The sequence below is a fragment of the Athene noctua genome, chromosome 9 (genome assembly GCF_965140245.1).
Source record: "Athene noctua chromosome 9, bAthNoc1.hap1.1, whole genome shotgun sequence".
NCBI lineage: Eukaryota > Metazoa > Chordata > Aves > Strigiformes > Strigidae > Athene > Athene noctua.
Genome location: NC_134045.1, coordinates 27,847,864 through 27,871,136, shown reverse-complemented (window position 1 = coordinate 27,871,136; position 23,273 = coordinate 27,847,864). Strand labels below are relative to the sequence as shown.

The 23,273-nt window shown below is 65.4% G+C and overlaps 1 long non-coding RNA gene across 1 annotated transcript; it reads right to left on the bottom strand.

Annotated features, from left to right (window-relative positions):
- Positions 1 to 14,944: 14,944 nt before the first annotated feature.
- On the bottom strand, positions 14,945 to 16,945 carry LOC141963788 (uncharacterized). The gene is made up of 3 exons (XR_012634205.1): positions 16,883 to 16,945; positions 15,661 to 15,777; positions 14,945 to 15,314 (listed from the first exon to the last, which is right to left on the bottom strand). It is a non-coding gene; the product is annotated as an uncharacterized LOC141963788 (long non-coding RNA).
- Between the last annotated feature and the right edge of the window lie 6,328 nt (positions 16,946 to 23,273).

Sequence of the window (23,273 nt, the reverse complement as noted above, 5' to 3'; positions counted from 1 at the left end):
TTTTTTTAAAAAAAAAAAACCCAGATAAATCCAGGAACATTTCTGCCCGCGTTCAGCCGCTCTTCTGGAGCGTACGCTAGGAGCTGGAGAACCCGAGCAAGCTGTCTGATTATATTTACGGCAGCTCTGGCCCCGACAGCTCCCACGTCCGTCCCCTTGCCAGGAACTAGCGCCGCGGCGGCTACAGCTCAGCCCAAAGCCAAACCGACACCGACCTCGGCTCTGGAAAGCGCCACCTCATCTCCCCCCGTTTTGCTGATTAGGGATATCAATTCAACTCAGACACCAGAGTGAAAAGAGCAGGCGTATTTTATTAGAAATAGCTAAATAATAACAGAAGAATACAGAAAACACACAGTAAGAAAAGACGGAATAGTGCACTCACACAGACAGGAAAATACAGGGTAACGCATCAAATCCTGACTGCCTGAGAGAGAGGGAACAGCGATTAAAAAAGATCCCTCAGCACCTGCACCCGTTGCCATCACCCAGACCCGCAGGCAGCCCCGGTTACAGCGAGGGTTTGCAGAGCCTTTCCCGGCAAGTGGGAAACCCTACGCGGTGCGTCCACCCGTAGGTGAGGCCTCCAAAGTCGCTGTGAGCGGGTCCACCCTTCTATACCCCAAAATCGGCAAGCCAGAAGAGCTGGCACCTTGGTTTGGAGCGGAAATATCTGGTTTCAATCTCACATTAGATTCCCCCGGAGCCTGGCCAGGGCTCAGGGGAGAAGCTAAGGGAGCTCCTCTGCTTACCCAGGCAGACTAGGTGCAAGGGCTCACGTCAGGCCACAGGGCCAGACTACGGTCTCCACGACCCGGTTATTTTATCCCCACACAAAGAAAGATAAATGTACATTCAAGAGAGCTACGTCTTCCACACCTCTTTCACTAACGATGACATACTGAGTGAGCAGCTTCGGCTCAGGGCCTGTTGTTCAGGCTTCGATACTTCCACTTTTTACATCGGAATAGGTGGTTGGTTATCACTTAGTAAAATACCTGTTAGCACAATGGTTAACAGTTACAAAATACACAGGACTCGTCTACAAGTCAACTCTGGCTTGGCCCTATTGTCCAAGCCTTAGCGCTTCACCCCGAGAGTCCCCTTGCAAGCAGCCAGGACCAACACACGCCGCAAACATTCCAGCGGCTGCCAAAGGTTAAAATCCCACGCGCAGCGCCACGTGGCAGGCAGCGGTTAAAGCCGAGTTGGGCAGAAAAGGAGCTAAATGGGGAACACCCAGTTGGAGAAAGCATCTGACTGAGCACCCCCAGCACTGAACAGATGGGGAAAGGGTGGGCACAAACGCCCTTTTGGGGCAGGGAAGAGGAACGTGCTCCTCCAGAGGCTGAGATCCAGCCGCTTCCTTCCCCGTACAGGTGCGGAAAGAGAAGCACTCAGAGCAGGGGAATCCACCTCCAAAACCCTGCTCCCGACTGCTCTTCCCCCGGCATCCCACGCAGCCTCAAAGGGCGCTGCGGGTGGCTGCAGAGCCCTCCCGCTCCCCACGGCTGGTGCAGCCACATCCAAGTACAGGAAGGAGTTTTGAGAAAACTTCAGGAAGTTGGGTCATCGTCAGGTGGAATGGGAGCAGGTTCTAAAACTGGAGAACTACCAAGAGCCGAGTACTTGCTCACGAGCCAAAGAAAACATCCCCAAAGGGGCAGGGACGCTGGAGGCGACCACAGCCCAGGTGACAGGGAGATCCCCTGCCCAGGAGGGCTTTCTCTCGCCTCTTTGCCGGACCGCTGCCGCTACTCCTCCCGCTCGCTCTTGCCTCGCAGGTCCTTCTGCACGCGGTGGATGTCTCTCCCTTCTTCTCCACGACCAACTGCTGCAAGAGCAGGAGAATGCCATCAGGTCCGAGAGCGACGACGGTCCTGGGTGAGAGCTGGCCACAGCACCACCTGAACACCGGCCGCCCTCACACACCCCTATACCCCCGCCCCCCCGAAAAAAACTCACAGATCGGCTTTTCTTACCCAATCGGTGCTCCGGTGCTGCCACACGTGGAGTCGCGGCCGGCGCTGGAGCTGGGCTCAGAGTCGGGCACTCTGGGCAAACGGAGCTGGGCATGCAAAGCGGCGGCCACAGAGGCTGCGCCCCTGCTTACAGGGGGCTCGAGCCGCTGCCGGGACTGCAAAGTGCCCGGGACTGCAGGGCACGGGCCAGGCCCTGACTTACAGGGCAGCCCCAGTCCCAAAGGCCCACGAGGCCCCTCCTCTCCGCTACAGGGGCACCCTGACCCGCACCCCGCTAACAGGGCCGCCACCCCACACAAGGCGCCAGCCAAGCACTATCGAGAGTGCTGGGCGCTGTCTGCCCTGAAGGCAGGTGAATCGGCAGCAGCGGCCCTTTCCCAAGAGGTTCTGGGGGCTGGGGAAGCAGAACTTCCCGAGGGGGGTTCCTCATCGCTGGGGAGAAGCTGCCGCGTCACTGCGGAGCAGCCGGTTGCAAGGGGCTGGCGGCTGAGGCCCACCACTGCTGCCTGTCACCCTAAATCTCCCCCTGCCCTGCCGTACCCCTGTCCCCTCTCCCTCTATGCTTTAAGCCCCCAGGCCGCCGGGCACCACCAGGTGAGAAAATGGGGTCTGAGGCGGCTCAGGCCGGGGCAGGAGGGAGGAAGGAGGGCCGGGGGCCACAGCACGCTGAGGGAAGGTCCCTCAGGCGGCCGGCTTCCCCGTCGTCCAGGCAGAGGAGCTGGCGCCCGACCGCGCCTTCCTTCCAGGCACCAGCTCCCGGAGAAGACAGAAGGAAGAGGCATCCGTGGCCTGCGGAAGAAACTACGAGGCGAGGGCAAGCGAGAGGAGGAGCGGCACGCTGAAACCGGGGAAAGAGAAAGGGGCTGCGGGCAAAGGGCCCTCCCTGTCACCACGGCTGCTGTGGGACAAGAGCGTCCTGGGCAACTCTGGGAGGGTCTCGAGGACTCTGGGGCAGGTACTTGGCTCAGGGCCGTTCCCTGCGTTTCTAGAGGCTACCGCGGTTCTCGGTGAAGGGGACACAACTGCCGAGCCTTTGCCCTCGAAGGCCGGGGGCCGCAGACGCCCGCTCGCTACCCGCTCCTCCTGCCGAGGGCGGCGGACGGGCACAACCCTGCTTACAGGGCCGTCGGGTCAGAGGGCTCCACGGCTCGTGGCACTCGCCCCGAGTACGGGGCCGGCACGCTGGCAGGTCGCCAGCAGGACAGGCAGCCACCCAGGCCCAGAGAGCGGGCGGGTCGCGCGTCGGCCGTGCTACGACCGCGCGGCTTGGCTCCGTCCTTGGAAAGGAGGGGCCAGCCAGGACTCGCCCTCCGCTCGCGGGCTCAGCGGGGACCGACCCCCTGTTGCTGCACAGAGCCCCTCTTTCCCTCCCGGGAAGTTTAAGCTAAGTACGCTGCAGCGATTTCAACAGGGGCCTAAACAAGAAGCTCCTTCACTCGCTCACTCGCACCGACGCGGACACAGGCAGGCACACGGACACGGACGGGGGGAAAGAAAACTTCCCAGAAGAGAGAGCGAGCTCTGTGCAGCCAATGTCTGGGGAGCCGTCCCCTCCCGCGAGCAAGAGAGCAGAGCCTCGGACCTGCCCCCCCGGACGCACGGAGCCCAGAGGGACTCAACGTGCCACGGGGCTTCGCGGGGGATCAAGGGACAAGTGCCGCGACGCGCCCCGACTCCAGGGGGTCACGCTGGCCAGGCCGCCAGCAGGCAGAAAGCCGCCAGGGCCGGGGAAACAGCCCTCCCCTGCCTACAGGGCGGGCTTGGGGGCCAGAGAGCCCCATTTGCCCCTCGGTGCGGGGACGGTGACGCTCTCTCCTTACAGGGTCGCCCCTCTCTCCGGGCAGCCAAACCGTCGGGGCAAGGGGGCAAAAGGCCAGAGACCCGAGCCCTGCTTACAGGGAGGTCACCCGGCGCAGCGCCGGCCAGGACACCAAAGGTGCCGGCAACGGTGCCGTGGGGAGGCCCCTTTGCCCGGAGCTCCCGCCTCTCCCCCCAGCCCTCTCTTCAGCCCGCCGCTCCTCCTCTCCCTCGCTCTGGCCTCGCAGCTCCTTCACGATGCCTTGTCTTGCTTCTCGAGGAGCTGGTGCTCGGAAGGAAGGCGCAGCCAGGCGCCAGCTCCCCCACCCGGAGGACAGAGCAGAGGCCCCGGCCCCGCTGCCAGGCCCCCCCCCGCGCCCAAGTTACAGGCCGGCCGGCCTGGCTGCGGCTCACCACCACGGCGTGCTTCAGGAGCTCCGCTTCCCGCCCCGGCCGCAGAGACGGCGCCGCTCACCCCCCTCGAAGGGTTGCCACCTGCCCGGCAGCCTGACCACGGGGTGACGTGGCAAAAGGCCAGCAAAAACCCAAAGACCCGAGCCCTGCTTACAGGGGGGTCACCCGGCACAAAGCCGGTCAGGGCACCAAAGGTCCTGGCGACACGCTGGTGCGACCACAGCCCCGGTGACAGGGAGGTCCCTTTGCCCAGAGCGCCCTTCTCCTGCCTCCTCTTGCTGCCCAGACTTCCTCCGCTCTTGGCCTGCAGCGGTACAGGACGGAGACCTCCACGCTGCTCCGCCGCCTGCTGCAAGGGCAGGAGGATGCCGTCAGGTCCGAGAGCGATGCTGGTCCCCGGCGAGAGCTGGCCACAGCACCACCCGAACCCCGGCCGCCCTCCCACCACCCACCCCGCGAAAAAACCTCGCAGATCGGCTTTCCTCACCCAGTCGGTGCTCCAGTGCTTCGTGCAGGGACCGTGACGGGCTCTCATCTGCAATGGGCTCCTGGCAGCATCCGGCGGCTGCTGGCAGCGTCTGTCAGGGCCTGGACCCTCCTCAGCCCCTGAGGTGATGGCGGTCCCTCCTCATGCAGCTCCAGTCCCCCCCACGCGCCCTGACGCAGCTCTGCTGCCCCTCCTAGGTGACGGCACTGGCCCCCCACCCTGCAGCAGCTTTGATCCCCCGCCAAGGTGGCTCCAATCCCTCGGCCCCGAGTCGATCCGGTTCTTGCTGAGGCAGCGCCGACTTGCGCTCCCCTTTTCCTCAGGCGGCCGCTCCGCCCCTCACAGCGGCGCTTTGCCCAGAGCGCGCTTCTCTTTCTTCCGCTTGCTGCCCAGACTTCCTTCGCTGCTCCTCCTGCTAACCCTTGCCTTGCACGGCCTTCCGCATGCGGTGGATGTCTCTCCCTTCTCCACCACCAAGTGCTGCAAGAGCAGGAGGGTGCCGTCAGGCCTGAGAGGGACGACGGTCCCCGGCGAGAGCCTGACACGGCACCACCCGAACCCTGGCCGCCCTCCCACACCACTATTCCTCTATACCCCCCCCCCCCCCCCCCAAAAAAAACCTCACAGATCGGCTTTTCTTACCCAATCGGTGCTCCGGTGCTGCCACACGTGGAGTCGCGGCCGGCGCTGGAGCTGGGCTCGGAGTTGGGCACTCTGGGCAAACGGAGCTGGGCATGCAAAGCGGCGGCCACAGAGGCTGCGCCCCTGCTTACAGGGGGCTCGAGCCGCTGCCGGGACTGCAGGGCACGGGCCAGGCCCCGACTTACAGGGCAGCCCCGGTCCCAAAGGCCCACGAGGCCCCTCCTCTCCGCTACAGGGGCACCCTGACCCGCACCCCGCTAACAGGGCCGCCACCCCACACAAGGCGCCAGCCAAGCACTATCGAGAGTGCTGGGCGCTGTCTGCCCTGAAGGCAGGTGAATCGGCAGCAGCGGCCCTTTCCCAAGAGGTTCTGGGGGCTGGGGAAGCAGAACTTCCCGAGGGGGGTTCCTCATCGCTTGGGAGAAGCTGCCGCGTCACTGCGGAGCAGCCGGTTGCAAGGGGCTGGTGGCTGAGGCCCACCCGTGCTGCCTGTCCCCCTAAATCTCCCCCTGCCCTGCCGTACCCCTGTCCCCTCTCCCTCTATGCTTTAAGCCCCCAGGCCGCCGGGCACCACCAGGTGAGAAAATGGGGTCTGAGGCGGCTCAGGCCGGGGCAGGGGGCAGGAGGGAGGAGGGAGGGCCGGGGGCCAGAGCACGCTGAGGGAAGGTCCCTCAGGCGGCCGGCTTCCCCGTCGTCCAGGCAGAGGAGCTGGCGCCCGACCGCGCCGTCCTTCCAGGCACCAGCTCCCGGAGAAGAAAGAAGGAAGAGGCATCCGTGGCCTGCGGAAGAAACTACGAGGCGAGGGCAAGCGAGAGGAGGAGCGGCACGCTGAAACCGGGGAAAGAGAAAGGGGCTGCGGGCAAAGGGCCCTTCCTGTCCCACGGCTGCTGTGGGACAAGAGCATCCTGGGCAACTCTGGGAGGGTCTCGAGGACTCTGGGGCAGGTACTTGGCTCAGGGCCGTTCCCTGCGTTTCTAGAGGCTACCGCGGTTCTCGGTGAAGGGGACACAACTGCCGAGCCTTTGCCCTCGAAGGCCGGGGGCCGCAGACGCCCGCTCGCTACCCGCTCCTCCTGCCGAGGGCGGCGGACGGGCACAACCCTGCTTACAGGGCCGTCGGGTCAGAGGGCTCCACGGCTCGTGGCACTCGCCCCGAGTACGGGGCCGGCACGCTGGCAGGTCGCCAGCAGGACAGGCAGCCACCCAGGCCCAGAGAGCGGGCGGGTCACGCGTCGGCCGTGCTACGACCGCGCGGCTTGGCTCCGTCCTTGGAAAGGAGGGGCCAGCCGGGACTCGCCCTCCGCTCGCGGGCTCAGCGGGGACCGACCCCCTGTTGCTGCACAGAGCCCTTCTTTCCCTCCCGGGAAGTTTAAGCTAAGTACGCTGCAGCGATTTCAACAGGGGCCTAAACAAGAAGCTCCTTCACTCGCTCACTCGCACCGACGCGGACACAGGCAGGCACACGGACACGGACAGGGGCAAAGAAAACTTCCCAGAAGAGAGAGCGAGCTCTGTGCAGCCAATGTCTGGGGAGCCGTCCCCTCCCGCGAGCAAGAGAGCAGAGCCTCGGACCTGCCCCCCCGGACGCACGGAGCCCAGAGGGACTCAACGTGCCACGGGGCTTCGCGGGGGACCAAGGGACAAGTGCCGCGACGCGCCCCGACTCCAGGGGGTCACGCTGGCCAGGCCGCCAGCAGGCAGAAAGCCGCCAGGGCCGGGGAAACAGCCCTCCCCTGCCTACAGGGCGGGCTTGGGGGCCAGAGAGCCCCATTTGCCCCTCGGTGCGGGGACGGTGCCGCTCTCTCCTTACAGGGTCGCCCCTCTCTCCGGGCAGCCAAACCGTCGGGGCAAGGGGGCAAAAGGCCAGAGACCCGAGCCCTGCTTACAGGGAGGTCACCCGGCGCAGCGCCGGCCAGGACACCAAAGGTGCCGGCAACGGTGCCGTGGGGAGGCCCCTTTGCCCTGAGCTCCCGCCTCTCCCCCCAGCCCTCTCTTCAGCCCGCCGCTCCTCCTCTCCCTCGCTCTGGCCTCGCAGCTCCTTCACGATGCCTTGTCTTGCTTCTCGAGGAGCTGGTGCTCGGAAGGAAGGCGCAGCCAGGCGCCAGCTCCCCCACCCGGAGGACAGAGCAGAGGCCCCGGCCCCGCTGCCAGGCCCCCCCCCGCGCCCAAGTTACAGGCCGGCCGGCCTGGCTGCGGCTCACCACCACGGCGTGCTTCAGGAGCTCCGCTTCCCGCCCCGGCCGCAGAGACGGCGCCGCTCACCCCCCTTAGAGGGTTGCCACCTGCCCGGCAGCCTGACCACGGGGTGACGTGGCAAAAGGCCGGCAAAAACCCAAAGACCCGAGCCCTGCTTACAGGGGGGTCACCCGGCACAAAGCCGGTCAGGGCACCAAAGGTCCTGGCGACACGCTGGTGCGACCACAGCCCCGGTGACAGGGAGGTCCCTTTGCCCAGAGCGCCCTTCTCCTGCCTCCTCTTGCTGCCCAGACTTCCTCCGCTCTTGGCCTGCAGCGGTACAGGACGGAGACCTCCACGCTGCTCCGCCGCCTGCTGCAAGGGCAGGAGGATGCCGTCAGGTCCGAGAGCGATGCTGGTCCCCGGCGAGAGCTGGCCACAGCACCACCCGAACCCCGGCCGCCCTCCCACCACCACCACCATCCCCCCTCCCTGCGAAAAAAACTCACAGATTGGCTTCTTACCCAGTCCGTGCTCCAGCACTTCCTGCAGGGATGTCTACGACGGGTGCTTTTCTCCTCCGGGCTCCTGGCCGCGTTCAGCGAGGCTTGGACCCTCCACCGCCCCTGAGGCGATGGCCGTCCCTCCTCAGGCAGCTCCAGTCCCCTCTCACCGGTCCTGAGGAAGCTCCGCTCCCCCACCCCCCGCCGTTGACGACACTCCCCCCCCCAGGTGATGACACCACCCCACTTCCCCCCACCAGGCGACGACACTGCTCCCCCCCCACACACAGACACAGAGGCGACGACACTGCCCCCCCCCCCCCCGCCGCTGAGGTGACGACACTGCTCCCCCCCCCCTCCCCCGCCGAGGCGACGACACTGCTCCCCCCCCCTCCCCCGCCGAGGCGACGACACTGCTCCCCCCCCTCCCCCGCCGAGGCGACGACACTGCTCCCCCCCCCCTCCCCCGCCGAGGCGACGACACTGCTCCCCCCCCCCTCCCCCGCCGAGGCGACGACACTGCTCCCCCCCCCCTCCCCCGCCGAGGCGACGACACTGCTCCCCCCCTCCGCCGAGGCGACGACACTGCTCCCCCCCCCCGCCGAGGCGACGACACCGACCCCCTCCCCAAGGCGGCTCCCGTCCCGTCCCCCCCCCTGTTCCCAAGTCGATCCGGTACTTCCCCAGGCAGGTTCGACTCCTGCTCGCCCCTTCCCCGGGCAGGTCCCCCTCAGGCGACCGCTCCGCCCCTCACAGCGGCGCTTTGTTCAGAGCGCCCTTCTCTTTCCTCTTGCTGCCCAGACTTCCTCCGCTGCTCCTCCCGCTCGCTCTTGCCTCGCAGGTCCTTCCACACGCAGTGGACATCTCTCCCTTCTCCGCCACCAGCTGCTGCAAGGGCAGTAGTGTGCCGTCAGGTCTGAGAAGGACGCCGGTCCCCGGCGAGAAGTGCCCACAGCACCACCCGAACCCCGGCCGCCCTCCAACCCCCCCTTCCCCCCCGAAAAAAAACTCACAGATCGGCTTTTCTCACCAGAGTCGATGCTCCAGCACTTCCTGCAGGGACGACTGCGCCGGGCACTCGTCTGCTCCAGGCACCTTGCCGCGCCTGGCGGGTCCAGGACTCTCCTGAGCCCCTCAGACAACGGCGCTCGCCCCCCCACAGACGACTCGGGTCCACCCCCGCCCGCCCCGAGCCGAGCCGAGCCGATGAGGTCCCCGCCGAGGCGGCGAGGATCGCCGAGCAGCCTTTTCCGGGGGCGCCGCTCCCGCTCCTCTCAGGCGGCCGCGCGGCGCCTCACTGCTGCGCGCGCCGTTCCCGCCCTTCGCCTCAGGCGGCCGCGCGGCGCTGCGCGCGCCGTTCCCGCTCTTCGCCTCAGGCGAAAGCTCCGCCCCTCACGTCGGCGCGCGGCGTTCCCGCCCGCCGAAAGCGTCGGGGGCGTGCCGAAAGCGTCGGGGGCGTGCCGAAAGCGTCGGGGGCGTGCCGAAAGCGTCGGGGGCGTGCCGAAAGCGTCGGGGGCGTGCCGAAAGCGTCGGGGGCGTGCCGAAAGCGTCGGGGGCGTGCCGAAAGCGTCGGGGGCGTGCCGAAAGCGTCGGGGGCGTGCCGAAAGCGTCGGGGGCGTGCCGAAAGCGTCGGGGGCGTGCCGAAAGCGTCGGGGGCGTGCCGAAAGCGTCGGGGGCGTGCCGAAAGCGTCGGGGGCGTGCCGAAAGCGTCGGGGGCGTGCCGAAAGCGTCGGGGGCGTGCCGAAAGCGTCGGGGGCGTGCCGAAAGCGCCGGGGGCGTGCCGAAAGCGCCGGGGGCGTGCCGAAAGCGCCGGGGGCGTGCCGAAAGCGCCGGGGGCGTGCCGAAAGCGCCGGGGGCGTGCCGAAAGCGCCGGGGGCGTGCCGAAAGCGCCGGGGGCGTGCCGAAAGCGCCGGGGGCGTGCCGAAAGCGTCGGGGGCGTGCCGAAAGCGTCGGGGGCGTGCCGAAAGCGTCGGGGGCGTGCCGAAAGCGTCGGGGGCGTGCCGAAAGCGTCGGGGGCGTGCCGAAAGCGTCGGGGGCGTGCCGAAAGCGTCGGGGGCGTGCCGAAAGCGTCGGGGGCGTGCCGAAAGCGTCGGGGGCGTGCCGAAAGCGTCGGGGGCGTGCCGAAAGCGTCGGGGGCGTGCCGAAAGCGTCGGGGGCGTGCCGAAAGCGTCGGGGGCGTGCCGAAAGCGTCGGGGGCGTGCCGAAAGCGTCGGGGGCGTGCCGAAAGCGTCGGGGGCGTGCCGAAAGCGTCGGGGGCGTGCCGAAAGCGTCGGGGGCGTGCCGAAAGCGTCGGGGGCGTGCCGAAAGCGTCGGGGGCGTGCCGAAAGCGTCGGGGGCGTGCCGAAAGCGTCGGGGGCGTGCCGAAAGCGTCGGGGGCGTGCCGAAAGCGTCGGGGGCGTGCCGAAAGCGTCGGGGGCGTGCCGAAAGCGTCGGGGGCGTGCCGAAAGCGTCGGGGGCGTGCCGAAAGCGCCGGGGGCGTGCCGAAAGCGCCGGGGGCGTGCCGAAAGCGCCGGGGGCGTGCCGAAAGCGCCGGGGGCGTGCCGAAAGCGCCGGGGGCGTGCCGAAAGCGCCGGGGGCGTGCCGAAAGCGCCGGGGGCGTGCCGAAAGCGCCGGGGGCGTGCCGAAAGCGCCGGGGGCGTGCCGAAAGCGCCGGGGGCGTGCCGAAAGCGCCGGGGGCGTGCCGAAAGCGCCGGGGGCGTGCCGAAAGCGCCGGGGGCGTGCCGAAAGCGCCGGGGGCGTGCCGAAAGCGCCGGGGGCGTGCCGAAAGCGCCGGGGGCGTGCCGAAAGCGCCGGGGGCGTGCCGAAAGCGCCGGGGGCGTGCCGAAAGCGCCGGGGGCGTGCCGAAAGCGCCGGGGGCGTGCCGAAAGCGCCGGGGGCGTGCCGAAAGCGCCGGGGGCGTGCCGAAAGCCGAGATACAGGAGCAGGGGCGGCCTGAGCTCGGTCACAGCATAGAGGCAGGATTACCAGGAGGGAGGGAAATGGGCAGGCAGGCACATGGAGCGGCAGACAGGCTCGCAGAGGATAACAATGCCTGGGAACTGGCCAGAGAAAGCTGTGGGTAAAAAAAGACCCCAAAGCCGATCTGAAACAAGAACTGAACAAGGAAAATAACAGCGCTAGGTTACAGGAGAGAAAGGGAGGATGAAACAAAGGGAGGAGAGAGAGCAGGACCAAGCATCTGGAAGAAAGAAAAAGGGAGAGCTAGAAGAAGACACAAGAGGGAGTGGGAGCAGGAACGAACGAGAGCAGAAGTACAGGGAAGAAAAAACCAACAAAAATCATAGCAGCATGGGATAGAGAGGGGGCCAGGGGACAGCCCAAAACGTCCAAGAGGGGCAACAGGGCCCGAGGGTCCGCGACTCACCGCAGCTGTCGCTCTCAGCGCTGCCAGGAAAAATTTGCCAATTCAGACCCTTCTTTCTCCTTCTCTCCTCCCTTCCTTTTCTGGAGCTGCAGTCGCTCAGCTGCCCTCCACCTCAAAGAACACGCAGGTGTCTCTTGGCTCTTACAAAACGCAGCTTCCTGCACGTGTGGCCTCGCTCGCACGCTGCGCGGCCGTACTGCGCTCTGGGTGACGCGCACGGACCCTGATCGCACGCTGGCGGTCCGGCCCGCTGCGGACTGTACAGAGGGCTCCTGCCTCGCCCAGAGAGGCAGGCTCTCTCTTCCTGCAGTGGAAGGCAGCTGCTGCCCACATGCCCTTGATTTTCTTCTTTCCCTTTCTCAGGCCTCTCCAGCTTCAGCTGTGACAGCTCCTGTCCACAGCCAGAAAACGTCCCAGGGGCCTGTCCCTTCTCACCTCTCTGCTGCGAGGAGCACAAGGGCAGGCAGAGAACCCCACACAGTTCTGAAGTGGGTCCAGTCGACAGCATCCCCAGGGAAGGAACAGGCAAGCGCGGCCCCGGTGAGGCCTCTGGGAGAAGGTGAAGCGACTGCCGTTATTACCGTAGATCGCCCCTGGCCGGAGCCCCCCTTCCACAGGGGCTCCTGTGGAGGCGCCAAGGGCCGGCTTGCCGCCATCCCCGCGGGGCTCGGGGGTGACCTGGGGCTACGGGACGGGCTTCAGGGTGAGGTGCGAGACCTGGGGCCAGGACACGGTGCGGGCGAGGCCAGTGCCAGCTCAAGGGGAGCTCTGGCAAGCTGGGGAGGCACCCAGCACCAACCCCCGGGGGACACCCATCTTCTTCCCCTCTGCCTTTGTCCCAGCTCTCGGGTAACTCCCTGGGGCTCCCCCGGCCCGGGTCACCTCCAGGAGAGCCGAGGCCTGACACAGCAGGCGGTGTGAAGCTTCCTGCCCCACCGCTGCCGTGTGGCCAGCGGGCAGGAGGGGCCCCCACACCTGCCAAAGGGGCGGGCCGGCCTCACCGGCGGCCTCGGCCCTCGCTCACCACCAGGAATCACGCCCAGCAAGCCTCACGCTGCGGCAGCAGGCAGGCGGCTCTGGCGGTGCCGCACACCTGTGCAGGGCCAGCGCTGCAGTCCTGCCCTTTGCGCACCGAGCGCCCGCCGGCAGCGTGACGTGGGGCGGCGACAGCGTTTCCTTACCAGGAGGGGGCACCGAGCGTGGCCGCACCCCCCCACGGGCATCGGAGCATCGCACTGACGTTGCTGGCGGGCGGCAGCGTGGGGCACGGGGCCACCTCCGTGTCGCCCACCGACAGCACCGTGTGGCGTTTGCCAGGCAGCGGCGGTTAGCGCAGGCGAGCGCCACCCCCCGCGCGAGCAGCGGCCGAGCGGCACGTCACTGCGCACACGCTCTCGAGGAACGGGCACGACGCTTGGTGGGGAGCGGCTGGAAGCCCCCGGGAATCCACGTGAAAGCGGCAACAAAACTATCCCTCGTGCTGCGCCACAGGGGCCGCGGCGGTAGCGAGGACTGCGCCGCGCTACGGGCGCCCACGAGCGGTGCAGCTGCCTGGCAGCCGAGTCTGCAGAACCTACAGCTCCTGGCACGTGCTGGCCAACGCGGCACGGCTGCCTGCACGCCAAGCGCTGTAAGACCCCGCATCCCAGCGTGACCCAGGGAACCAACGCGGCTGGCCAGAAACCCCACACGCCAGGACCACAGCTCCCGCTGGGTTGCGAGAGGCAGTTTTCTCTGCTTTCTGACCCTGCAGCAACACCGTTGCTCACCCCTCCGAACCCCCACCAGTGCACCCAGAAGCCTCACCACCGGCTCGGGGCAGCCCCTGCCACCACCTCCAACACTGCCACCCTGCAGGCACCGCCATCCTCCCCAGGAGCTGCCAGCTGATGGCACGGCTCCACTCACCTTCTCCCTCGGTGCAGCCGGGGCCCAGCAATGCTCAGCGACTGCTCTGCTCCTCCCTTGGTTGACACCGACCCCTCCGACGGCTGCCTTGCTCTTAACAGCAGCACCCGCCCCTCCACCCGGAGCAAGCCCTTTACAGGGAGGGGCCGCTGCCATCAGCCTCACTGCCCACACCTGGGGCCCCTCCAGCCCCAGCCCACAGCTGGAGGCCATCACCCACCCCCACAGAGCATCATCACCCCTCCCAGCCCCTCACCTGGGGCAAAGGAAGCACAAAAGTCAGCCGGCAGCCAGCAAGTGTTTATTCAGTCACACACAGAACAAGTCCCAGAAGGGAGTGAGTCTGCTCCGGGGCTCAGGGCCCCTAATGCTGCCCCTGCCCCTGGCACACCTTGGCGCTTGTTCCCGGAGCCACGCTCCTCAGTCCAGCCGGGAACAGTCAGTCGGTTCCTGGAGCAACAAGCTGCTGGGCAGAGCTGGAAACTGCCAAACATGAGGAGCAAGATGCAGGACACAAGAAGACAGAAGAAAGGTGGCAGCTAGCTGACTAGTACAGGGGTAGAGAGAAAACAAGAGATGAGCAATGGGGCGGTGAGAGGATGGGGACAGGGAACCCAACGTGGATATGCAGAAAAAAAAGCAGCAGGGAGAGAAGAAAACAGGCAGCAGAAAGAAGAAGGAGGAGCAGGACAGAAACCAACAAAGAAGGACGAGGAGCAGCATAGAGATGCAGAAAAAAAAAAAGCTGGGATGGGTGGCACAACAGACATGGAGGGGAAAAAAAAAAGGGGGGGGAGCAGGGAGCTAGACCAAGCAAGATGGAAGAAAGACAAAAAAGCTCCAGAGAACAGGGCACAGAGGGAGGAAAAAGCAACAGCGATGGGGAGTCAGGACAGCAAACCATGGGAAGGAACACAAAACAAATCACATCGCTACATGTGACAGGGCAGAGAAGGAAGAATTAGGAAACAGGGACAGAGACACAGAAAAAAAGAGACCTGGAGCCAAAAACTAATCCTGATGCATACAGAAAGAAGGGGGGTGGGGGTGGGGGGGTGTATTCTAAAACAGGGGAAACAGAGACAGAGAGATGGAGAAAAGACAAAAGCAACAGACTACAAGGCATCGAGAGAGGAATTACTGAATAGTAACAGAGCGCCAGCCAGAAACAGGCCACAAAGCAGCAAAGATCACAGGGGGTACGGGGCACAGAGGAAGGAATTCACAGACCTGGCACAAGGAGCCAGACAGAGAGAGAGCGAGGCAAAAATTAAATGGTGAAAAGAGACAGACCGCAGGGCAGAGGGAGGAATTGATAAACAGGGACAGGGCACCCGACAGAGCATGATGGAGAACAGGGAAAAAAAAAATAGCAGCAAGCTACAGGGAAGAGGGAGGAATTAAAGAACAGTGACTGGAAGACAGACAGCGACACACGGAGAGAGAGAAGACAAAAGAGCGATGGGCAACAAGATGGAGCGGGAGGAAATGAAAAACAGCAGAAGGGAGTCAGCCAGAGAGAAAGACACCAAGGAAAAAGGCCAGACAGGCGGTGAGGGACGGAGGTAGGAATGAAAAACGGGGGACAGGGAGCAGGAAAGAGAGAGATGGAGATCGCAGGGAATAGCAGCGGGTGCAGGAAGAAGAAAGGGGCATCAATAGGAACAGGGAGCTGGACAGAGAGGGATGGAGAAAGGCAACAAGAGCGGCAGGGTACAGGGCAGAGAAAGGGAAGACCTACAAGATGGGGACAGGGAGATGCTCCAAGCAAGACGGAAGATACAGGTGAGCAAAAAAAGTTGAGCAGCACCAGAAAGAGAGGAGTCTAGGAGAAAGACAGGGAGGGACCAGGACACACAAGAGGGATGAGAGGGGCCCAAGAGCTCGGGACTTACTGCAGTTCTCCGTGCTGCCAGGAGAATTTGACAGGTCAGACTCTTCCTTCTGTTTGCCTTCTCCCTTCCTCTTCTACAGCTCCAGGTGCCTGGCTGTCCTCCACTTATGAGAAGATGTAGGTGTCTCACAGCTCTTACGAGATGAGGCCTGCTAGACACAGAACCTCATTCAATCACACACTACGTGCAGGAGTAAGACAGAGGAAAGAGAGAGAAACTGAGAAGTGAGGAGCAGAACAGAAGGATCGAGAGAGAAATGGACTGAGGAGTGATGCAAAAGGTACAGAACAAGCAGTCAGAAGTGCAGACAGAAAAAGAAAAGGAAGCAGCAAGACAAGAGAGAGAAAGTGAGAGAGGAAGGGGGAGCAAGGCAGAAGAATAGAAAGAAAACGTATAGAGAAGAAAAAAAAAAATCACAGCATGGGAAAGAGAGGGGCAGGAAGGGACTGGGACATACAAGGGGAGTGACAGGGCCCCGAGGGCCCGGGACTCACCGCGGCTCTCGCTCCCGGCACTGCCGGGAGAACTGGACAGGTCTGATGCTTCTTTCTCCTTCCTTCCTCCTGCCCCTCCTCTTCTTCTGAAACTCCACTCGCCCGGCTGACCTCCCCCTAAAAGAATACGCGGGTGTCTCTCGGCTCTTACAAGACGTGGCTTCCGACACACGCAGCCTCGCTCGCTCGCTCCGCGGCCGTTCCGCGCCTGGGGTGACGCGCGCAGACCCCGGGCGCACGCTGGCGGTCCGGCCCGCTGCGGACTGTGCAGAGGGCTCCTCGCTCACCCGGAGAGGCAGGCGCTCTCCTCCTGCAGGGCGAGGCGGCTGCTGCCCACATGCCCTTGACGTTCTCCTTCCTTCCCTTTCTCCGGCCCCTCCAGCTCCAGCCGCGGCGGCTCCCGCCCCGCTGCCCACGGCCGGGAAGGCTCGGCTCCGCCCGTCCCTTCCGTGGGACGTGAGAAGCGCCAGGCCGGGCAGAGACACCCCACGCCAGCCCGAGCTGGGCGCAGCCGGCGGCATCCCCGGGGCAGGAACGGACACGCGCGGCCCCAGCGCGGCCTCGGGAGGGGGCACGGAGGCGGCAGGGACCCTTATTGCCGCGGACCGGCCCGGCCGCAGCCCCAACACTCACCTCCGCCGCGCATGCGCACTCCCGGGAGACGCCGCGGCCGCGCATGCGCACCCCCGGGCCGGGGGGCACACCGCGTCTCGGGGAGCCGCGGGCAGCCCGCGGGAAACCGCCACAAAACCGCGTCTCGGGCCGCGCCGCGGGGCCGCGCCGGTACCGAGGGCTGTGCCGTGCCGCGCGCGCCCGCCAGCGCCGCAGCTGCGGGGAACCGAGAGCGCAGAAACTGCAGCTCCCGGCGTGCCCCGGGGAGCCAACATGGCCGACCGGAAGCCCCCTGCACGTGACTACGGCTCCCGCCGCGCCGCCCGCGCACCCGGAAGCCCGGCCGAGCGCAGCCCCGCGCGGCTCCGGGCAGCGCCGCCGCCGCCCGGCCCCGACGCGGAGCGGCCTCCGCCCCCGGTCCCGCCGCACCTTTCCCCGCAGCCGCCCGGCCGCGCGGCCCCGCTCCTGCCTCGGCTCGCACCGGCTCCTCCTCCAGCACCGGCCCCGGACAGGGAGGGGGCGCTGCCTGCAGCCTCCCTGCCCGCCCCTGCGGCTCCTCCGGCCCGGCCCACGCTCCCCCCCCCCCCCCGGTAACTATAGCGACCAGCACCGTTAATAAACGCCGGAGATGCCCGTCGCTCCTCCGAGCTCGCGCTCTATGGGCCGCCGGTCCTCCGGTCGCGGGGCCGCCGCCGCGCACGCGCACTCCGGGGGCCGCCCGGCGCAGCCGCACGCCGCAGGTCGCCTCTCCCCGCCGGGGGAACCTTCCCCGGCCAGCGGGAGCAGCCGCTGGGCGAGACCGCTTCGGTGCGCGGGCCGACGGGACCAACGCTGCCAAATCTTATAACCCCCCGGAGAGGGAGGAGCTCCGGCACGGCCGCAGCGCAGGGCAGCGCAGTCTCGCCTTGTGACCCAGAACTCAGCGGGGTGACCGAAGTGTCGGTCAGAGCAGCCTCAGGGCTCTTCGGACGGGTGGAAGGGGGAGGAAAGCCTGTGACAACGCGACACGGGAGCGCAGAGTTGTTTTAAGGACGAAACAGCGTAACTTCGGTCCCTGGGAGACCAGTACAGTAACTATTAAAAGCACACGTATTGTTAGATATTTTTCCTAAACTCACATTTATCCAATTTAGTTTTTCAAATCCTGGTGATAGCAGAAATAGTTTTTTTTTTAAAAAAAAACCCCAGATAAATCCAGGAACATTTCTGCCCGCGTTCAGCCGCTCTTCTGGAGCGTACGCTAGGAGCTGGAGAACCCGAGCAAGCTGTCTGATTATATTTACGGCAGCTCTGGCCCCGACAGCTCCCCCGTCCGTCCCCTTGCCAGGAACTAGCGCCGCGGCGGCTACAGCTCAGCCCAAAGCCAAACCGACACCGACCTCGGCTCTGGAAAGCGCCACCTCATCTCCCCCCGTTTTGCTGATTAGGGATATCAATTCAACTCAGACACCAGAGTGAAAAGAGCAGGCGTATTTTATTAGAAATAGCTAAATAATAACAGAAGAATACAGAAAACACACAGTAAGAAAAGACGGAATAGTGCACTCACACAGACAGGAAAATACAGGGTAACGCATCAAATCCTGACTGCCTGAGAGAGAGGGAACAGCGATTAAAAAAGATCCCTCAGCACCTGCACCCGTTGCCATCACCCAGACCCGCAGGCAGCCCCGGTTACAGCGAGGGTTTGCAGAGCCTTTCCCGGCAAGTGGGAAACCCTACGCGGTGCGTCCACCCGTAGGTGAGGCCTCCAAAGTCGCTGTGAGCGGGTCCACCCTTCTATACCCCAAAATCGGCAAGCCAGAAGAGCTGGCACCTTGGTTTGGAGCGGAAATATCTGGTTTCAATCTCACATTAGATTCCCCCGGAGCCTGGCCAGGGCTCAGGGGAGAAGCTAAGGGAGCTCCTCTGCTTACCCAGGCAGACTAGGTGCAAGGGCTCACGTCAGGCCACAGGGCCAGACTACGGTCTCCACGACCCGGTTATTTTATCCCCACACAAAGAAAGATAAATGTACATTCAAGAGAGCTACGTCTTCCACACCTGTTTCACTAACGATGACATACTGAGTGAGCAGCTTCGGCTCAGGGCCTGTTGTTCAGGCTTCGATACTTCCACTTTTTACATCGGAATAGGTGGTTGGTTATCACTTAGTAAAATACCTGTTAGCACAATGGTTAACAGTTACAAAATACACAGGACTCGTCTACAAGTCAACTCTGGCTTGGCCCTATTGTCCAAGCCTTAGCGCTTCACCCCGAGAGTCCCCTTGCAAGCAGCCAGGACCAACACACGCCGCAAACATTCCAGCGGCTGCCAAAGGTTAAAATCCCACGCGCAGCGCCACGTGGCAGGCAGCGGTTAAAGCCGAGTTGGGCAGAAAAGGAGCTAAATGGGGAACACCCAGTTGGAGAAAGCATCTGACTGAGCACCCCCAGCACTGAACAGATGGGGAAAGGGTGGGCACAAACGCCCTTTTGGGGCAGGGAAGAGGAACGTGCTCCTCCAGAGGCTGAGATCCAGCCGCTTCCTTCCCCGTACAGGTGCGGAAAGAGAAGCACTCAGAGCAGGGGAATCCACCTCCAAAACCCTGCTCCCGACTGCTCTTCCCCCGGCATCCCACGCAGCCTCAAAGGGCGCTGCGGGTGGCTGCAGAGCCCTCCCGCTCCCCACGGCTGGTGCAGCCACATCCAAGTACAGGAAGGAGTTTTGAGAAAACTTCAGGAAGTTGGGTCATCGTCAGGTGGAATGGGAGCAGGTTCTAAAACTGGAGAACTACCAAGAGCCGAGTACTTGCTCACGAGCCAAAGAAAACATCCCCAAAGGGGCAGGGACGCTGGAGGCGACCACAGCCCAGGTGACAGGGAGATCCCCTGCCCAGGAGGGCTTTCTCTCGCCTCTTTGCCGGACCGCTGCCGCTACTCCTCCCGCTCGCTCTTGCCTCGCAGGTCCTTCTGCACGCGGTGGATGTCTCTCCCTTCTTCTCCACGACCAACTGCTGCAAGAGCAGGAGAATGCCATCAGGTCCGAGAGCGACGACGGTCCTGGGTGAGAGCTGGCCACAGCACCACCTGAACACCGGCCGCCCTCACACACCCCTATACCCCCGCCCCCCCGAAAAAAACTCACAGATCGGCTTTTCTTACCCAATCGGTGCTCCGGTGCTGCCACACGTGGAGTCGCGGCCGGCGCTGGAGCTGGGCTCAGAGTCGGGCACTCTGGGCAAACGGAGCTGGGCATGCAAAGCGGCGGCCACAGAGGCTGCGCCCCTGCTTACAGGGGGCTCGAGCCGCTGCCGGGACTGCAAAGTGCCCGGGACTGCAGGGCACGGGCCAGGCCCTGACTTACAGGGCAGCCCCAGTCCCAAAGGCCCACGAGGCCCCTCCTCTCCGCTACAGGGGCACCCTGACCCGCACCCCGCTAACAGGGCCGCCACCCCACACAAGGCGCCAGCCAAGCACTATCGAGAGTGCTGGGCGCTGTCTGCCCTGAAGGCAGGTGAATCGGCAGCAGCGGCCCTTTCCCAAGAGGTTCTGGGGGCTGGGGAAGCAGAACTTCCCGAGGGGGGTTCCTCATCGCTGGGGAGAAGCTGCCGCGTCACTGCGGAGCAGCCGGTTGCAAGGGGCTGGCGGCTGAGGCCCACCACTGCTGCCTGTCACCCTAAATCTCCCCCTGCCCTGCCGTACCCCTGTCCCCTCTCCCTCTATGCTTTAAGCCCCCAGGCCGCCGGGCACCACCAGGTGAGAAAATGGGGTCTGAGGCGGCTCAGGCCGGGGCAGGAGGGAGGAAGGAGGGCCGGGGGCCACAGCACGCTGAGGGAAGGTCCCTCAGGCGGCCGGCTTCCCCGTCGTCCAGGCAGAGGAGCTGGCGCCCGACCGCGCCTTCCTTCCAGGCACCAGCTCCCGGAGAAGACAGAAGGAAGAGGCATCCGTGGCCTGCGGAAGAAACTACGAGGCGAGGGCAAGCGAGAGGAGGAGCGGCACGCTGAAACCGGGGAAAGAGAAAGGGGCTGCGGGCAAAGGGCCCTCCCTGTCACCACGGCTGCTGTGGGACAAGAGCGTCCTGGGCAACTCTGGGAGGGTCTCGAGGACTCTGGGGCAGGTACTTGGCTCAGGGCCGTTCCCTGCGTTTCTAGAGGCTACCGCGGTTCTCGGTGAAGGGGACACAACTGCCGAGCCTTTGCCCTCGAAGGCCGGGGGCCGCAGACGCCCGCTCGCTACCCGCTCCTCCTGCCGAGGGCGGCGGACGGGCACAACCCTGCTTACAGGGCCGTCGGGTCAGAGGGCTCCACGGCTCGTGGCACTCGCCCCGAGTACGGGGCCGGCACGCTGGCAGGTCGCCAGCAGGACAGGCAGCCACCCAGGCCCAGAGAGCGGGCGGGTCGTGCGTCGGCCGTGCTACGACCGCGCGGCTTGGCTCCGTCCTTGGAAAGGAGGGGCCAGCCAGGACTCGCCCTCCGCTCGCGGGCTCAGCGGGGACCGACCCCCTGTTGCTGCACAGAGCCCCTCTTTCCCTCCCGGGAAGTTTAAGCTAAGTACGCTGCAGCGATTTCAACAGGGGCCTAAACAAGAAGCTCCTTCACTCGCTCACTCGCACCGACGCGGACACAGGCAGGCACACGGACACGGACGGGGGGAAAGAAAACTTCCCAGAAGAGAGAGCGAGCTCTGTGCAGCCAATGTCTGGGGAGCCGTCCCCTCCCGCGAGCAAGAGAGCAGAGCCTCGGACCTGCCCCCCCGGACGCACGGAGCCCAGAGGGACTCAACGTGCCACGGGGCTTCGCGGGGGATCAAGGGACAAGTGCCGCGACGCGCCCCGACTCCAGGGGGTCACGCTGGCCAGGCCGCCAGCAGGCAGAAAGCCGCCAGGGCCGGGGAAACAGCCCTCCCCTGCCTACAGGGCGGGCTTGGGGGCCAGAGAGCCCCATTTGCCCCTCGGTGCGGGGACGGTGCCGCTCTCTCCTTACAGGGTCGCCCCTCTCTCCGGGCAGCCAAACCGTCGGGGCAAGGGGGCAAAAGGCCAGAGACCCGAGCCCTGCTTACAGGGAGGTCACCCGGCGCAGCGCCGGCCAGGACACCAAAGGTGCCGGCAACGGTGCCGTGGGGAGGCCCCTTTGCCCGGAGCTCCCGCCTCTCCCCCCAGCCCTCTCTTCAGCCCGCCGCTCCTCCTCTCCCTCGCTCTGGCCTCGCAGCTCCTTCACGATGCCTTGTCTTGCTTCTCGAGGAGCTGGTGCTCGGAAGGAAGGCGCAGCCAGGCGCCAGCTCCCCCACCCGGAGGACAGAGCAGAGGCCCCGGCCCCGCTGCCAGGCCCCCCCCCGCGCCCAAGTTACAGGCCGGCCGGCCTGGCTGCGGCTCACCACCACGGCGTGCTTCAGGAGCTCCGCTTCCCGCCCCGGCCGCAGAGACGGCGCCGCTCACCCCCCTCGAAGGGTTGCCACCTGCCCGGCAGCCTGACCACGGGGTGACGTGGCAAAAGGCCAGCAAAAACCCAAAGACCCGAGCCCTGCTTACAGGGGGGTCACCCGGCACAAAGCCGGTCAGGGCACCAAAGGTCCTGGCGACACGCTGGTGCGACCACAGCCCCGGTGACAGGGAGGTCCCTTTGCCCAGAGCGCCCTTCTCCTGCCTCCTCTTGCTGCCCAGACTTCCTCCGCTCTTGGCCTGCAGCGGTACAGGACGGAGACCTCCACGCTGCTCCGCCGCCTGCTGCAAGGGCAGGAGGATGCCGTCAGGTCCGAGAGCGATGCTGGTCCCCGGCGAGAGCTGGCCACAGCACCACCCGAACCCCGGCCGCCCTCCCACCACCCACCCCGCGAAAAAACCTCGCAGATCGGCTTTCCTCACCCAGTCGGTGCTCCAGTGCTTCGTGCAGGGACCGTGACGGGCTCTCATCTGCAATGGGCTCCTGGCAGCATCCGGCGGCTGCTGGCAGCGTCTGTCAGGGCCTGGACCCTCCTCAGCCCCTGAGGTGATGGCGGTCCCTCCTCATGCAGCTCCAGTCCCCCCCACGCGCCCTGACGCAGCTCTGCTGCCCCTCCTAGGTGACGGCACTGGCCCCCCACCCTGCAGCAGCTTTGATCCCCCGCCAAGGTGGCTCCAATCCCTCGGCCCCGAGTCGATCCGGTTCTTGCTGAGGCAGCGCCGACTTGCGCTCCCCTTTTCCTCAGGCGGCCGCTCCGCCCCTCACAGCGGCGCTTTGCCCAGAGCGCGCTTCTCTTTCTTCCGCTTGCTGCCCAGACTTCCTTCGCTGCTCCTCCTGCTAACCCTTGCCTTGCACGGCCTTCCGCATGCGGTGGATGTCTCTCCCTTCTCCACCACCAAGTGCTGCAAGAGCAGGAGGGTGCCGTCAGGCCTGAGAGGGACGACGGTCCCCGGCGAGAGCCTGACACGGCACCACCCGAACCCTGGCCGCCCTCCCACACCACTATTCCTCTATACCCCCCCCCCCCCCCCCCCCCCCCCACAAAAAAAAACCTCACAGATCGGCTTTTCTTACCCAATCGGTGCTCCGGTGCTGCCACACGTGGAGTCGCGGCCGGCGCTGGAGCTGGGCTCGGAGTTGGGCACTCTGGGCAAACGGAGCTGGGCATGCAAAACGGCGGCCACAGAGGCTGCGCCCCTGCTTACAGGGGGCTCGAGCCGCTGCCGGGACTGCAGGGCACGGGCCAGGCCCCGACTTACAGGGCAGCCCCGGTCCCAAAGGCCCACGAGGCCCCTCCTCTCCGCTACAGGGGCACCCTGACCCGCACCCCGCTAACAGGGCCGCCACCCCACACAAGGCGCCAGCCAAGCACTATCGAGAGTGCTGGGCGCTGTCTGCCCTGAAGGCAGGTGAATCGGCAGCAGCGGCCCTTTCCCAAGAGGTTCTGGGGGCTGGGGAAGCAGAACTTCCCGAGGGGGGTTCCTCATCGCTTGGGAGAAGCTGCCGCGTCACTGCGGAGCAGCCGGTTGCAAGGGGCTGGTGGCTGAGGCCCACCCGTGCTGCCTGTCCCCCTAAATCT